Source organism: Procambarus clarkii, chromosome 1, assembly GCF_040958095.1.
Source record: "Procambarus clarkii isolate CNS0578487 chromosome 1, FALCON_Pclarkii_2.0, whole genome shotgun sequence".
In the NCBI taxonomy this organism is placed as follows: domain Eukaryota; kingdom Metazoa; phylum Arthropoda; class Malacostraca; order Decapoda; family Cambaridae; genus Procambarus; species Procambarus clarkii.
This window is the reverse complement of record NC_091150.1, coordinates 2,033,891-2,050,949: the sequence shown is the minus strand read 5'-3', so window position 1 is coordinate 2,050,949 and position 17,059 is coordinate 2,033,891. Positions and strand designations below refer to the sequence as shown.

Here is a 17,059-nt window from a genome sequence, read left to right as displayed (position 1 = left end):
TTTCATTAAATTAGTTAAAAAACCATATTCCATGGTTTTTACAACTAACCCTTGAACTTTTTTATTATTATCTAGACCTAAATATATTTGTTTAAATTTATTAATTTCAGATACTTTATTTTTTAAGTTTAGGCTTAATTCATATGAAAAAAACATCGTTTATATATTTAAAAAAAAAAGTTAAACAAGCATAATATACTATTATTTTATCTTTATGTTAAACGAATAAAATAAAAAGTGACACTTTTTTCTTTGTTTTAGGGTTCGGATTTACTCTGTGAGAACACTGCACAACCTAAAAACTACAAGATGTCTCAATGCCAGTTGTATACACATGCATGATTCTCCAGCCTGTGGGATTCTTCTGCTTTATTGTTTTCAATGGCTCCAATTAAGAACAACGTGAATCGTCGAGATCCACTCCCCAGTGTGCCACCAACCACCTTTACATCAGAAGAACAACTCTATGATGGTCTCCCTAAATATTTTATATTAAAGGGGACTCATCTGTACTCTAGTATAAGAACACTGACTTATGTTCAAGAATACCATAAGAGAATAAAAAAAATTATCTCCCTATCCTATCCAGAATTGGAAGATAAACAAAAATATAAAATATGGATAATTAATGATCAGTTGGAAAAATTATCCACATTTTCTTACGTGGATAATAACAATGGTTGGTACATTTGCATAAAATGTAATGGCATATTTATATCATTCCAGAAAATAATAGATCATGAGTGTAAGAGAGCACCATTTATAGTATATACAACTACATTAGATAAAATTAATGAAATATTATATATAATAAAGGCAATGAAAAAAAAGGATAAGCATGATGATGATGATGATGATGATGATATCGATGATGATGATAAATCTTTTGAAGAGTCAGCCTTTTTATTTAAAACTAAGTATGAAAATTTAAAGACTCAAATATCAAGAAATAAACAAACTTTCATACATGAAGGGTTTAGATTGAAGAATGAAATCATTCCAATTATGGAATGTAACTGCTGTGAAGTAAAATTCCCACTTCAAAAGTATAGAAATAATATACTGAAGATAATCGACTTACATAAGAATGAAGTGAAACCCAAATGTTCTGCAAAGAATATGAATTTGACAGAATCTTTTAAAATAATACTGGAAAGTTTACATTACATAATTAAGAACCAATTTCAGTATAAGAATTGTGATATAGATAAGAATAGATTATCTAGAATTATCCTACAAAAAATAATTTCATCTGGTTTTATACATCAAGATAAACGGGAAGTTTTAGAAGACTACTTTTTAGGTATACAAATCAGGAATTTATTCAAAAACGAAGGAAATGGAAATATTCTTCCCTCAGTCACTAAAACTATAACTAACATTACTGAATCAGCAACTACATCATTATTATTACATGATGATAAGGATAATGAAGATGATAGAAAAAGAAGAAACAGCAGAAGTAGAAGTGGCAACAGAAAAGACATCAGCATCATAAGAGGCAGCAGCAGCAGCAGAAGAATCAGCATCAGAAGAGACAGCAGCAGCATAAGAATAGGCAGCAGCAGCATAAGAAGAAGCAGCAGCAGCAGCAGCAGCAGTAGAGGCAGCAGTAGAGGCAGCAGTAACAGTAACAGTAACAGTAGTAGTGATGGTGGTGGCAGTGGTAGTAGTAGTAGTAGTAGTAGTAGTAGTAGTAGTGGTGGTGGTGGTGGCAGTGGTAGTAGTAGTAGTAGTAGTAGTAATAGTAATAATAATGATGATGATGATGGTGATAGTGATAACAGTAAAGAAGATAATAATGAGCATGATACAGGCAATAAGGAAGAATTAGGGTCATTGACAAACAAAGATTTAGATAAATCTGCTACTTCTACTACTACTACTACTACTACTACTACCACTACTACTACTACCACCACCACTAGTGCCACCACCACTACTAGTGCCACCACCACCACCACCACTACCCTGACCACCATCGTTGCCACTGCTGTTGCTGTTGCTGCTCCTGCTGCTTTGGAATCTGATGATGAAGAACCAGTTTTTGAAAATAAGGTGAAGAAAAATATAACAACATTTAAAAGAATTGCAAACAAAACTCAGGAAAATGGAGTTCATCATGTTCAACAACAACAGCAACAACAACAGCAACAACAACAACAACAACAGCATCAACAACAGCAACAACAACAACAACAGCAACAACAACAACAACAGCAACAACATAGAGAAGAAGATTTTTTGGATCAAATTCCTGATTTCATTGATGCCCTCTTTCCCTCAGAAACTAACACCACAAGAGGAGGAGAAAAAAATAACAACATTTATTTGCCATCTACTTCAAGCTCAAATTATCAACTAATATCAGAAACCACCAATTTACCAGCAGCCAATTTGAAGTGTAATTATCATCAACCTAACATACAAATTGAAGAAGAAAAAGAAACAGATCTGAATTATATAATTGATAAATATTGTAGTAAAGCAGGTGAATCAATTAATAATGATTATCAACAACTAATGGTGTCGTTTCCTGAAAATACAATATTAAGTTCAGGTTTGAATGAAGATGCATATGTTAATCAACAACAACAACAACAACAAGATCAACAGTTTTCAAATACCTATTACAATGCACCTCCAAATTTATATCATGAACATTCATTGACATTCCTTAATCCAACAGTGTCACCATCTACCTCAGGAGCAGGAAATACATTACCCACTTTGGGTTTATCTCTAAATACAATTTCAAGTTCAGATTGGAATGAAGATGTATATGTTAATCAACCACAACAACAACCACAACAACAACAATTATTAGTATCTAAAGATCAACAGCTTTCAAATACAAATACAAGCTACAATGTACCTCAGATACATGCTGATGGAAATTTAAAGCATGTACATTCATTGCCACCAACAGTGTCACCATCTATCTCAGGAGCAGGATCCACATCTGGAAATTCATCATCCACTTTGGGTTTATTATCTCTTTCAAACCAAGATGAGAAAATAACAAGGGAAGTGAGTTTATTATCTCTTTCAAACCAAGATGAGAAAATAACAAGGAAGCGGAAAAAGGAAGAAAGGAAAAAGAAAAAGAGGGAAGAAAAGAAAAAAAAGAAGGAAGAAAAGAAGAAGAAGAAGGAAGAGAAAAAGAAAAAGGAGGAAGAACTTTCTGCAAAGCGAATAAAATATTTGGTTATACAAACTATAAAACAATCATTCCCAATATTATCTGAAGAACCTCAAACCCCATTGACTTTGCCCTGATCATCATCATCATCATCATCATCATTATCATCATCATCATCATCATCATCATCATCATCATCATCATCATCATCCAAAAAAAGAAAAAAAAAAAATAGTTGTTAACATTTAGTTGGTTTTGATTGTTAAGGTTTTAAAATTTTCTTCATTGTCAGTAATAAATAAAAGAAAAATTTGAATTAGTTAAACCATGTACTGTATATATTTTTTAGTACAAATTAACAAATTTATAGATCTACTAAAGAATTGGAATCTGCTATGAAATATTTTTACCATATGCAGCAAAAATAGAGCTGTATAGTCCTTCGAATGTAGAAGCTGGGTGTAGTGGAGTTTCGAGAATATAATAAGTTTTTTTGTTACAAAAGAATAAAATGAAACCTTTTTTCGAGGAACATTTTACTTTCATCCTAGACTGAGAGAGTGTGCTAGCCAAAGCTCCTCCGTTTTAAAGCTATTTATTATACATTATGGATGTTTTAATAATTGAACTAGTTGAAGCTCTGAGGACAGAATTAAATTACCTACGGGACGAAGTACAGCAGTTGAAAGAGCATCAGGCGAAAAGAAATGAGGAGACCAGCTTTAAAAAAAACACTTGGAAAGTTGTTAAGGATAGAGGTCTTAAGAAAACTTTGGTAATAAATTATCTATCAGCTCACCCACAAGATGAAATTCATTCAGATTACAGTGCTTAAAGTAACAGTTACCTAATTTTTAATTAAAGCTCTTCTAACTTTTGATATATATTGATGAAAATATCCTTGAAAAAACAACTATTCTAATAAAATTTTAATCATCACAAACACTTTATGACCTCTTGTTCTTTTAAGCTTTGTATAACAGCAATTATAAAAACTTAGCCCAGACTTGTCACTGGCTGTGCTTGTTCTGCCTGACTTGTCATTGGGTGTGCTTGTTCTGCCTGACTGACTTGTCACTGGCTGCGCTTGTTCTGCCTGACTTACTTGTCACTGGCTGTACTTGTTCTGCCTGACTGACTTGTCACTGGCTGTGCTTGTTCTGCCTGACTTACTTGTCACTGGCTGTACTTGTTCTGCCTGACTGACTTGTCACTGGCTGTGCTTGTTCTTCCTGACTTACTTGTCACTGGCTGTACTTGTTCTGCCTGACTGTGACTTGTCACTGGCTTTATTTACTTAAATCATTATTACCATTGAGATGTTGAGGGTAATTATAACTGTATATAATTAAAGTCAGAATCATCCTTTATTAACTTATTTACCTTAAATTAAACCTCACATTAGTACAAGCCAGGAATTTTTTTGGGGTGCCTAATTTAAAAAATCAAAACTATTAATAATGTCATCAATTCTCATTATATATTTCTACACAATAATAACTCCAATAATCATATGTCTATTCTCATATAAAAATGAACAGTAGACCTAATAAAAATGGGCACACTAGATGTTTGTACATGAATGTATTTTTCATTTAAAACACTTTTAATAACCATAGGAAAGTTGGAACCAAACATTATCACTAGTCGTCCTTTGAAATTTTTAAGTATACTAACGATAGTCATATAAAAATTCCCAATTGGTTCATTGATTATAAGTATATTGGCATTTGAATATTCTTTATTAATACAAGTTTCTTTAACTATATGCCTAATATACCCGTTTGGTAACCATTTAACTGCAGTTATATACTCTAATCTTTCTGTGTTTTCTGTTGGAATAATGCTCACACCTCGATTCAGCAAAAAACTCTCAACCCATCCACCACGAGCATAAATAGACACCACAGTGTCCTTTGGGTTTATAAAACTCATTATTTCATCAAGTTCCTTCTTAGTAAGTATATGCTTTCCAAAAATAAAAATGTGCTCTTGCCAATAACAATCGTTAGCATAATTACATATATTTTGAAGATGTTCTAATCTTATTTTTGATGCACAATTTAAGACAGTAGATTTCGGCTGGAAATAAGCAATCTCGCCTTGCCAAGATAATCGTTCATCTTCAGAAAAGAAAGATGAACGTGGATAACCATCTATTGGTAGTTCAGGGTGGAATTGAGGTGAAAATTTATTATTTATATGATGTCCCCAGAATGGAACATGTGCAACTGAAAGATCTTGCAACAGAATGTGATCTAAATCAACTTCAATATTTACTAACTTAGGTAGAGAGGATTTCTTTTTCTTTGGGTGTATCATTAACATTATTAAATGTAAAAATGCACCATGAAATAAATCTGTTTGGTTGCCTTCAGGAAATTCTTTGATTATTATGATATATGTACTGTAAAATAGAATAATTAAATAAAATAAAGTTAATATAACCTGATAACAGTTCATATAAAAAAAGGAGTAACATTAATCCCATACTTAAAACCATATAATAACCATGTACTCCATAGATTAATTTCCACATAAAATAAGTAAGCATTAAACATGCTACTAGAAATAAGACATTTGTGTCATCTATAGTACATATACCAATTCCTAAGCAGAAATATATAACCATATATTGAACTTGCTTCCTGCAAACTTCTCTGTTTCTTTCACATATTAGGCAAAAAAGAAGTGCAACAAAATTCACTTCTCTAAGCCCTGAATAATACCAAAAAAGACCACAAAGAACTGTCCACAGGTTAAATATGTGTGTACTATAAACATCATCTAAATACAGTTGAATTTCATATGAAAGTGGTTGCCAAATGAAATCTTCTAACAGCAACATCATGATGATAATGATGATGATGATGGAAGCCAATCAATAAGTCTATTCTTACTTAAACATCCTGTAGACAAAAGAAAAAAATATGATTTAGATTATTTCCACACCATACAACACATACATACATAAATCAGGGATGTTTCTTATATTTATAGACTTCCCCATCTTTATATATATGAAGATCAATAGTTCGAAGAATATCCCCTAAACATTCTAAATTGTTTTCAGATTTTGTTTTAGGAAGGCAGTTTAATCTTTTAAGATTTTGTTTTGGGAGAGAACAGAGAAGAATAGTCTCTAACCAATTTACACATTTAAATTTTTTCATAAGTAAATTATACAAATTATATATAACAATTCTTGTTACTTCATTGACATATTTTACAGTAGGTGATCGATTATATACATTACTTAAATTATCTTTTAGGTCATATATATCGGTATGGGACAGAAGAATGGGTTTAATACATCTTTCATTCAATATAGGTTTTCTAATTAGAGAATAAGGTATTTTTCCTTGTATAATCCAAATAGATTCCATAAGAGCCCATCCTTGATATCGTAACGTATTTTCTAAGAGAATAATGTATAATTTGATAATATGAATTCTTTTTAGGAGTTTGTATAAATAATAACTAAATTGTCTTCGAATAAAATCAAGAATAAATTCACATCGGTAATGATCCCATTTTCCATTTATTATTAAAAACCCAATATTTTGACATATATCTATATATGTGTCAAACATAACTGATATAATATTATTAAATTCACTATCTAACATATCAAACATTGGCAAATAAATATGCTTTATATTATAATTATAAAGATTAATTGAATAATTTAATATATCAATAAAATATTTACCAACTAAAATTTTAACTTGTGAATCAGTAATAACATCTCCCATTATTTTTTTATTTAATAAAAAATCAAATGGTATGGTAAATAAATTTGTTTTTGGTATACGACTACACTCAGGAACAGTACTTACTGTGATTACAGGAACAGATGAACTGGTCTATAAACCCTCATAATTTGCCTGTTTATATACCTTCCATCCCAGGTATACAATAATTACTATCTCTATTATAATCTCATTTGTGTTATTATTATCTTTCCATAAAATATAGTGAGACTAAGACGTGGAGGTAGGGGAAGGGGGATGGGGGTGCATCCAAGAATCTCTCTATCAAGTCGATAATATGGCCAGATTCTCTACGTCCTTATTTTTGCAAGCGTCCATGAACACATCATCTTCTTCATCAGTGAAGTGTCGCTACTGCCATCCTTGACCCCGACTCAGAACTTAATTTAACCCCCCATAAATATAAAAATTGGTGTTCTATGATAATGTATAAATACTATAAACCTCATTGAGATGGTAACTAAAATACAAAGTTAGTTGGTATAGTTTGACAACCTGTTGTAACATATCTATATTTATAATATAATAATTAATATATGGTCAGTTTAAATGTACATTTTTTTATATAAAATAGGATGAAATAAAATATTAATATACAGTTATTCCTCATCATTGATATTTGCACATTGAGCACATATTAAATCAAAACTATTAAAACGTGTAAATCTTACCGCTACCATATCACACCAATTGATTTTTTGTTTTAGAGCAAAATATTCATCCTTTAGAGATTTAGAACAATGAAGACAGTAGTGGCGTTCACTTATATTAATTTCATTAAATGTCGCCAATTGTTGTCCAAGAATTGTATTAATATCTTTTTCAAATGAATTATTCAATTCAATTTCCAATACATCAAATTTTAAATTGTTAGTGATTGTTGCAATCATATGATGTTCACAAATTACATCTTTTCCTTTAAATAATCGAACTAATGAAAATGTTGGCATAGTTTGAAATGTTATTAACATATCTGTATAAATGATATAATAATTATAACTTGGATGATATTCACCATTAAAGGTGCATTTTGTTTTTAACCAAAATATAAAATCTGGTGTTCTATGATAAGATAATGCATAGGCACTATAAATCTCACTGTAAGTTAACGGAGGTGGTAACCAACAATTGCATTCACCATCATATTCATGTCGGTCATATAAATTATATATAGAGAGAACATCATCTAGAAATCTTTGAAAACTCCCATCTATTGTAATAACACAAAATTTTTCCATATAAGAATTACAATAATGGTCATAACAGTACATATATATACTTGAAATAGATGAACAAATAACTAAAACATTGTCTTCACAACTCCTTTCTTGCACCTGACACATTTCAGTACTTACAGGAATTATAAAGTTACGTAGTCCCAAAATACAATACATAATCCAACATAAATCCTGATTCCTCTTACTTACCATTAGTAGATATACATTAATATTTAAATTATAGCAGGGTTTATTTTGTTCAGATAAAATGTTTCTAAATTTGATTACTGAAATTTCTTTCAATTTTTGTCTCCAGTCTTCCTCCCTATTAATATCAGAAGAATCTGGCATAAGCACCAATACATCAAAAGAAAAAGAAAAAGAATTAAACATAGAAAATGAACAAATAGCATTTTGCGGTAACTGTTGTACAAGTGGTGATTGTGGCTGCGATTCGATAATTAAAAATTGCAAAGATGAATGCCGCTTTACTATCTTCAAAACTATACTGACTATATCCACTCCAGGAACATAATCGACACGTGTAATTTCACCTTTACTTGGAACATGATTGATTAGAAGGGCCTGTTCACAATAATATGTTTGTTCTGACGATTGAAGAATTATATTTTCTGTCAGATAGAGTGCAGAATGTACCTTATAATGATTAATATTAGATTGCTGTAAGTTTTGAAAAGAAAAAAGAAAAATAACTGTATATCCATAAAAAATATCCAGAACAGTTGATGTGGTATAAATTCTAAGACAAATATTTAACAATTGTAAAATTTCATCTGTATCCCGAGAGAACATTGTCATAGCTGTCACTAAAGACCACACATTGTTTTTGTTTATCATACCTTTTAAAGGATGATTAACACTCGTCATTGTTTTTAATGTTGATGTAAACATAGGATGATCATTCAATAACTCAAATAGTTCAGAGTCTTTTTTTTCTTGACCCATTTTCGACCAGTTATTCATTTTAGTCTCGATCATCTTTAGAAGGCCTCTCATACAGTATCTTCCATCGGTTATGTTGTATTTGATGTAACATAATTGTTCCACAATATAGGATGCATTGTAAAGAGACAAATTACCATCTTCATTGCTATGTAGAAGTGGACTAGGGAAAAGAGTATATGAATCCCATATTAATCGATGATAAAGAGTGCGGAATGGCATGTATGACGAGTCAAGAATAACATGGCTCCAAATTTTACAAACTCTGGAACAAATAATTAAAAGATGACGATATGGAACAAGTGCAAATATGTTTTCTAATAACACCTGTGGTAGGGACGGCATTTTGGGGATTAGAGTTTGCATCAACACCTGTTGTATTACAGTGTTCAGTAAGCAAAACAGTAAGTAATTTAAGTATGGTAGTAGTAGTAGTAGTTTTTTTTTTTTTTAATCAGGGATTCAAATCTCTTTTTTTTCAACTATCCATCAGGGTGTTTGTGACTGCTGTCACATCTGCACACGTTCAATGTTGAATATACTATCCAATATCATTGGATACTAACCAGAAAACTAATCAATATCGACATAGTATAGAGTATATAGTATAGTGCTGGATACTGGAAAACAATCCAACATTGAATGACTCATTCAACATTGAATTACTCATTCAATATTGAATGGTATTCCAATATTTAATATAATATCCAATATCACTTAATACTGGAAAACTACTCAACAGGATAAAAACAATAACATATTTGACTTTGGTTGCATAATTACTTTATTTTTTAAAAATATCTGAATTAAAAATCATATAATTAAAAAAAGATAAAATTAAGAATGAATAATCTACTGTCAACAATTATTATGTTAATAATATTAATTATTTTCCTAACAGTTATAGTAGTCATTAATTCACGGAAAAAATCTAAAAATACTAAAAAATTATATAAAAAGGATAACAATTACAATTCCATCAGCCATGACACAACACCAAAGTCCATTGAGGTAATAAAAGATGTAGGAGGAGGAGTGGGAGGGGAATTACACAACGTAGGAGTAGTGGGAGGGGAATTATACAACGCAGGCGAAAGAGTAGAGTTACATGATGCAGGGGAAGGAGGAGCAGAAGAATTACAAGACGATGGAGAGGGAGGAGGAGGAGGAGGAGGAAGAGGAAGAGAATTACAAGACACTGGAGAAGGAGGAGTAGGAGGAGAATTACATGATGCCGGAGAAGGAGGAGGAGGAGGAGGAGGAAGAGGAAGAGAATTACAAGACACTGGAGAAGGAGGAGTAGGAGGAGAATTACATGATGCCGGAGAAGGAGGAGGAGGAGGAGGAGGAAGAGGAAGAGAATTACAAGACACTGGAGAAGGAAGAGGAGGAGGAGGAGGAGGAGGAGGAGGAGGAGGAAGAGGAGGAGGAGGAGGAGGAGTAGGTGAATTACAAGATGTCGGAGAAGGAGGAGGAGGAGAAGAAGGCGGAGTAGAATTACAAACAAGTGAAAATGAGTCCTCTGGCGTTCCTCACGTCATCAGTCAAATGGAATCCGTCGAACAACCTCATGAATTACTTCAAGAATTATTACAATCCTCCACAGATTCGTCTAAACTTCGAAAATCCCAAATGAAATTCAAACTTATAGAATCATTATTCTCGCCATTTATCGAAGACATAAAAACTTATAAAGGTCTCTTTATTGTTCCCAAACCACCAATTTCGTATAATCCTAAAACTATTACTGAAACTGATAAGACACTAATTCAACCCTTTAATAAATTCCTTAGTTATTATGATGAAATCCACAACTTTACCAATGGTTATTCTGCATATTACATAAATAAACTATATACAAATTCTAATATTGATAGGGGATATTATACAAAAAATCCAATTATATTAATATTTCCATGGAATTTCCATAATTTCACACCTGATATTTATACAGATCGACGTGAAATAAAAGACGTCAAATTAAAGAACAATTTAGAGGCATCACGTAAAAAATGTCGAAAGGAAGGAAAACGATTTTACATGAACAAATTGTTGATATCATGTACCCATGCTGCAAGTCAAGATATATTTAATTGTGGATTTTATTCGGACAGTTTCCCAATGAAAGAAAATTCACTACCCCCATTCGTGGTTATGAAACTTGAACTCGAAGACGGTCATAATGAGGTGGAATGTAAAATGTTAGCTAAGAATATTAATTCCTCAGACACATTTGCTAGCATTAAATTTAACATTTATGTGGAAGTCGAGAAAGAAGAACAAACAAAAGAATCACATGGAGGAGGAGAATTACAAAATGCAGGAGAAGGAGTAGGAAAGGTAAAAACTTCACAAACAGTAGAAGGAGGAGGAGGAGGAGGAGGAGGAGGAGGAGGAGGAGACCCACAAACAGTTGGAGGAGGAGAAGGAGGAGGAGGAGGAGGAGGAGACCCACAAACAGTTGGAGGAGGAGAAGGAGGAGGAGGAGGAGGAGGAGACCCACAAACAGTTGGAGGAGGAGGAGAAGGAGGAGGAGGAGGAGGAGGAGGAGGAGGAGGAGACCGACAAACAGTTGGAGGAGGAGAAGGAGGAGGAGGAGGAGGAGGAGGAGGAGGAGGAGGAGGAGACCCACAAACAGTTGGAGGAGGAGAAAGAGGAGGAGGAGGAGACCCAGAAACAGTTGAAGGAGAAGGAGGAGAAGGAGGAGGAGGAGGAGGAGGAGACCCACAAACAGTTGGAGGAGGAGAAGGAGGAGGAGGAGGAGGAGGAGGAGACCCACAAACAGTTGGAGGAGGAGGAGGAGACCCACAAACAGTTGGAGGAGGAGAAGGAGGAGGAGGAGGAGGAGGAGGAGGAGACCCACAAACAGTTGGAGGAGAAGGAGGAGGAGACCCACAAACAGTTGGAGGAGGAGAAGGAGGAGCAGGAGACCCACAAACAGTTGGAGGAGGAGAAGGAGGAGGAGGAGGAGGAGGAGGAGGAGACCCACAAACAGTTGGAGGAGAAGGAGGAGGAGGAGACCCACAAACAGTTGGAGGAGGAGAAGGAGGAGCAGGAGACCCACAAACAGTTGGAGGAGGAGAAGGAGGAGGAGGAGGAGGAGAACCACAAACAGTTGGAGGAGGAGGAGGAGGAGGAGGAGGAGGAGGACATAGAACCCCCCACCGAAAAAAAGATAAAAAAAACTGGATTCAGTTTAGTGGAAGAAAACGTATTTATCTTGACCCAGACGCTGGTCTTATAGAGTCATTTTAATTTTATTTACTCTGATATATAAAAGGCCCGGAGATTTTATATACTCGGGTATATAAAACGTCAAAAAAGTATATAAAACTATCAATTGAATATAAAATTAAAGGTTCCCACCATGCTTCTGTGCTGGCTAGGGTTCAAGTCTCCTGGTGGGAAAGTGTTCTCAATAACTTCACTCTCGTGTTTAGGAGAGTTGTGAATCAAGCATAGACATAGTGTTCTCCCATATTAACAGGGACTTGTTGAAAAACGTAAAAATGATAGTCATCCTTAAGAATTATTTGACTCTAAAATTCAGGGATGGTCAACTTCTTGGGCTGCTCCCAAGAGAACTGTTGCCGTCCAAAATGTCCATAACACGACGTATCACTTGTAAATTGGTCTCTTTAAGCCCAGCTCCTTGACAATATGTCCTAGTCGTAGATCAAAGTTGTGGTTAACAATCTTCAGAAGCTGTTTTGATGTGTACTGTGAGGTACCATAGTGGAAGATGCTGATGCTTATGGGGTGCACAACACTAATGGCGTAAGATACCTGAACCAAACAGCGTCTACATAATTTGTTTTTCACCAGTGACTTGGCAACCCATCGGGCGGCATAGGCCGCTGAGCGGTCAATCTTTGTGTAATCTTTGCCAGAGAATGCTCCCCCGCCGTGAGCGCCCCACCCACCATAAGTGTCAACGATGATTTTCCTACCAGTTAGCCCAACGTTACCTTGAGGTCCACCCATGATTAATTCTCCGCAAGGGTTGATGTGGTATTTCGTTTGAGTATCTATATATTTTTCAGGAATAATGACCTTGATGACCTTCTCTATAACCTCGTCACGCAAAGCTTCGACAGTAATTTGTTCCGAGTGCTGTACAGAAGCGACAACAGTGTTCACTCTTTTGGGAATAACAGCTCCTTGATCGAAGGCATACTGGCATGTGACTTGAGTCTTACAGTCAGGTCGCGCCCACCAGAACGTCCCATCTCTTCGCAGCTCTGCAATCTTCTGATTGAGACGGTGTGCCAGCATAATAGTTAAGGGCATGCACTCGTCGGTCTCATCAGTGGCATAACCAAACATCAGTCCCTGGTCCCCTGAACCAGTGTTGTCATCACTGCGCCCGATGTGTACACCATTAGCAATCTCCGCACACTTTTGCTCCAGGGCGAGAAGAATATTACAGGTCTTGTAGTCAAAGCCCTTTCGTGAATCATCAAAACCAATTTTCTTAACAATATCACGCACAATTTGTTGATAATTAACTTGGGCCTTGGACGTAATCTCCCCACAGATCAGGATCATACCAGTTTTGGTACATGTTTCACAAGCAACTTTGGCGTCAGGGTCCTGGCTAAGATGGGCATCAAGCACTGCGTCGCTGATCTGATCGCAAATTTTGTCGGGGTGGCCTTCGCCTACGCTCTCACTGGTGAAGAGGAACGTCTCATGATCTCCATCCATGCTCTCAGCACACTATCCTGGGGAACGAAAATGTTACTTTCTAAGTACTCTTGAATTTGGGACCAGGTTTCCTTGGCTAGATTTTAACTAAATAAAAATCCGTTATGTAAAGGAATATTATTAAAAACATTTACCTAATTGTGTGAAGAGAGAAAGAGAGAGAGAGAACGCAAACCTGGTCACGTGGAGAGAGAGCAACTGAGCAACTGTAAAGCAAGTGTGCAGCTGCTCTGTCTTATAACAAAACTGTGAGTCAAAAAAGAATATGGATCATTTATTTTATTTTGAAATGATTATAAACCATTAAAAAAAAACCATTATTACTCATTCTAATTGGAAGAGTGAATGTATAATTTGGTAACCTGTAATCCTTAACTCTTTATGAACATAATAATTCCATCTGGTGAAAGGGATAATAATAATATTGTGTTAATAATTATAGAAGTATTTATTTGTCATATATAAAAATGTAATAGAAGGAACAATAAGATTTGAAATTCAATTCATATATTTCCAACCAGTCTCCAAGGTAAACAGCCTCTGTCAAATGGTAGATAAGATACATTATAAATCATCTTTATTATATGTTGTTAACAAAAAGCTGCTGTACGTGTGGACATTTGTATCCAAGATGTTTTTTCTCTATTATTAATTCTCTCCCGCAACCACCACATTCTCTTTTTTGGGGGTTTTCATAATGATTGAGATGACGATGATGTTCCCTAATAATACTTCTAATTTCTAGAAGAGTCTTGGGTATGAAGTATTCAATATGGTCTCCCTCAGCGCCTTCAGCTGCCAACACATCTGCGCGTTCATTTCCATAGATTCCAACATGGGAGGGAATCCACAGGAACTTGACAACTCTTCCCTGGTTGGTTAGTACCTTCACAACTCTCTTAATTTCAGCGACTATTGAAAGATTCTCGTCCCGATCTTTATTTAGGCTTTGCAGTGCTGCTCTCGAATCGGTGCAAATCACTGCACCAGTAGTATTCTGTTCAATAATATACCTTAACGCCATAGCAATGGCAGTTAACTCTGCTTGTGTTGAAGAGGTATAGTTCTCAATGCGCGCTTTTTCCTCATTTTTGGGAGGAAAAAATACATCATCCTTCTTAATTACCGTGTATGCTGCACCCGCCCGGCCATTAATAGGATTAGATGACCCATCAGTGAAGATTTGATCTAGTTCATCTCCAGCTTCATTATAAATTTCCTTAAGATACTTGTGGCTTATTTCTTTGTGTACCATGTTGGTTTTTTTCTTTACCATATCATTGATGATAATCCTGCACGAGTCATTCAGGGGATCCACCCAGGGAGGTAATCTTTCTACAGGCATGAGCTCACGAGCTTGTTGAAGTAGGTGAAGATCTTCAAGGTAGCCGACTGCTCTGTGATGCCATTTTTTGCTTCTCTTGTTTCCCCCTGAAAGTAGCACAGAGCTCAATTTTTTTTTAGCCATGTCATTATAATGGGGATCTCTGGCAATCCTAATTGCAAGCTTAGCATTCAGTTCCACAATTCTTTCTTTAATACTGGGAAGGGATAATAACTCTTTTTGTAGATTGGACATTTCGGCAGTTTTTTTCTTTGGAACTCCAAGAATGATTGAAATGGCTTCATCCTGTATGCTTTCTAGCCTATTCATATCACTTTGTGAATAAGTACATAAAACAGGTGCTGCGTTGTCAATGACGGAGCGTACATAGTTTGTGTACATCATTTTAAGTACAGCAATAGAGGCTCCATGGCCATCATTCCAAGTCATAGCTTTCAGTTTCAGTTCCCTGAGTCGACTTTTGCATGTTCCTATGATTTGATTGAGCTCCTCTTTCTTTCCCTTGTTTGAGCCGACGGTGACGCCAAGATACCGATAGTGGTCAACCCATTCAAGTGTTACACCATTAATTTGCAGTTCTTCATTTTCTCTCCGCTTGCGATGGGAGTATGCTTTTGTCTTGTTTGTGGAGAGAGTGAAACCGAGCTCAATACATTTCCTTCCAAGGAGTTCAATGGCCTGTTTTATTTTATCAAAGGTGGGAGCTTGTATTAGGACATCATCTGCATATCCCACTAGTTGTGTTCCTTCAGGAAAATCAATATTGGCAATTGCATTCATAAGTACATTGAATAGTGTAGGGCTTAAGACTCCTCCTTGGGGGGTCCCGAGTTCCATATTCATTGTTCTTGAGATTGCTCCATTGAAGTAGACCTTAGCTTTCCTCCCTGTGAGGTAGTCTTCAATCCATTTCATGAGTCTCCCCTTGACACCCATACATGCAAGCTCGTCCAGGATCGCAATTCCCTGGGCTTTGTCGAAGGCTCCTTTTATGTCAACAAATACAGAGTACCTAGCCGTGTCATTAACCAGGTAATTAATTATACAATTGGCTGTGCTCCGTCCTTTGACATATCCATTGACTCCTTCCCCAAACCTACCTATTTTGTGTAACAGTCGTTTTAGGATGATCTTTTCCAGCATCTTGCAAGTACATGACACGAGACTGATAGGTCTGTAATTGCCAGGGTCATTCGGTTTTGGTATGGGAACAATTTTGGCGTGTTTCCATTGTGTGGGCAGAACTCCATTTAGGAATGATTTGTTAAACAATAGGAGTAGTGGATTCCCAGGCACTTCACACAATGCATTAAGTATGTCGTAGGTAATGCCATCCTCACCAGGTGCTGTAATTTTACCTCTCTTAACAGCCGCCCTTACTTCCTGGGCTGTGATAGGTTCTCCATATTCGTCCTCACTAGACTGTGCTCTCGCTATTCTAGTTCTTCTGTCATTCTGTAGCAGGATCTGTTCCATGACGATTTCCGTTGAGAGGGAGGATGAGGATGCTGCCTTACTCCACATGTGAATTAATTCTTCAGCTTTACTCTGTGGATCTTTGCCTCGAGGCATTTTCTTCCGAGGGGGTCTTCGTCGAGGCGTACGGCGCTGAATTCTAAGACAACTTTCAATTTGGTGATTAAGGTCATCAACAAATGTATCAATATCTTCTGGGATTTGGTATTCCCTGAACCAGTCATTCATCCTGTCTATGAAGATTGGCTTCATATCTCGTCTGAGTGATAACCACCTTCTTTTATTTGACTCATTCTTTCTCAAATTGTTCATGTCGACAAAGGTAATCAGTGTGCCCGGTAGTCACAACATAAACTTTTGCCCAAGGTATATAATATGCTACTGACATCTGTGTCAAGTGAATTGAACAGGAGTACCTCCTCTTTTATATCCCTCT

The 17,059-nt window shown here is 35.5% G+C and overlaps 1 pseudogene; it reads right to left on the bottom strand.

Moving 5' to 3' along the window:
• Window positions 1–12,634: 12,634 nt before the first annotated feature.
• On the bottom strand, window positions 12,635–16,851 carry LOC138356421 (S-adenosylmethionine synthase pseudogene; annotated as a pseudogene).
• Window positions 16,852–17,059: the final 208 nt, after the last annotated feature.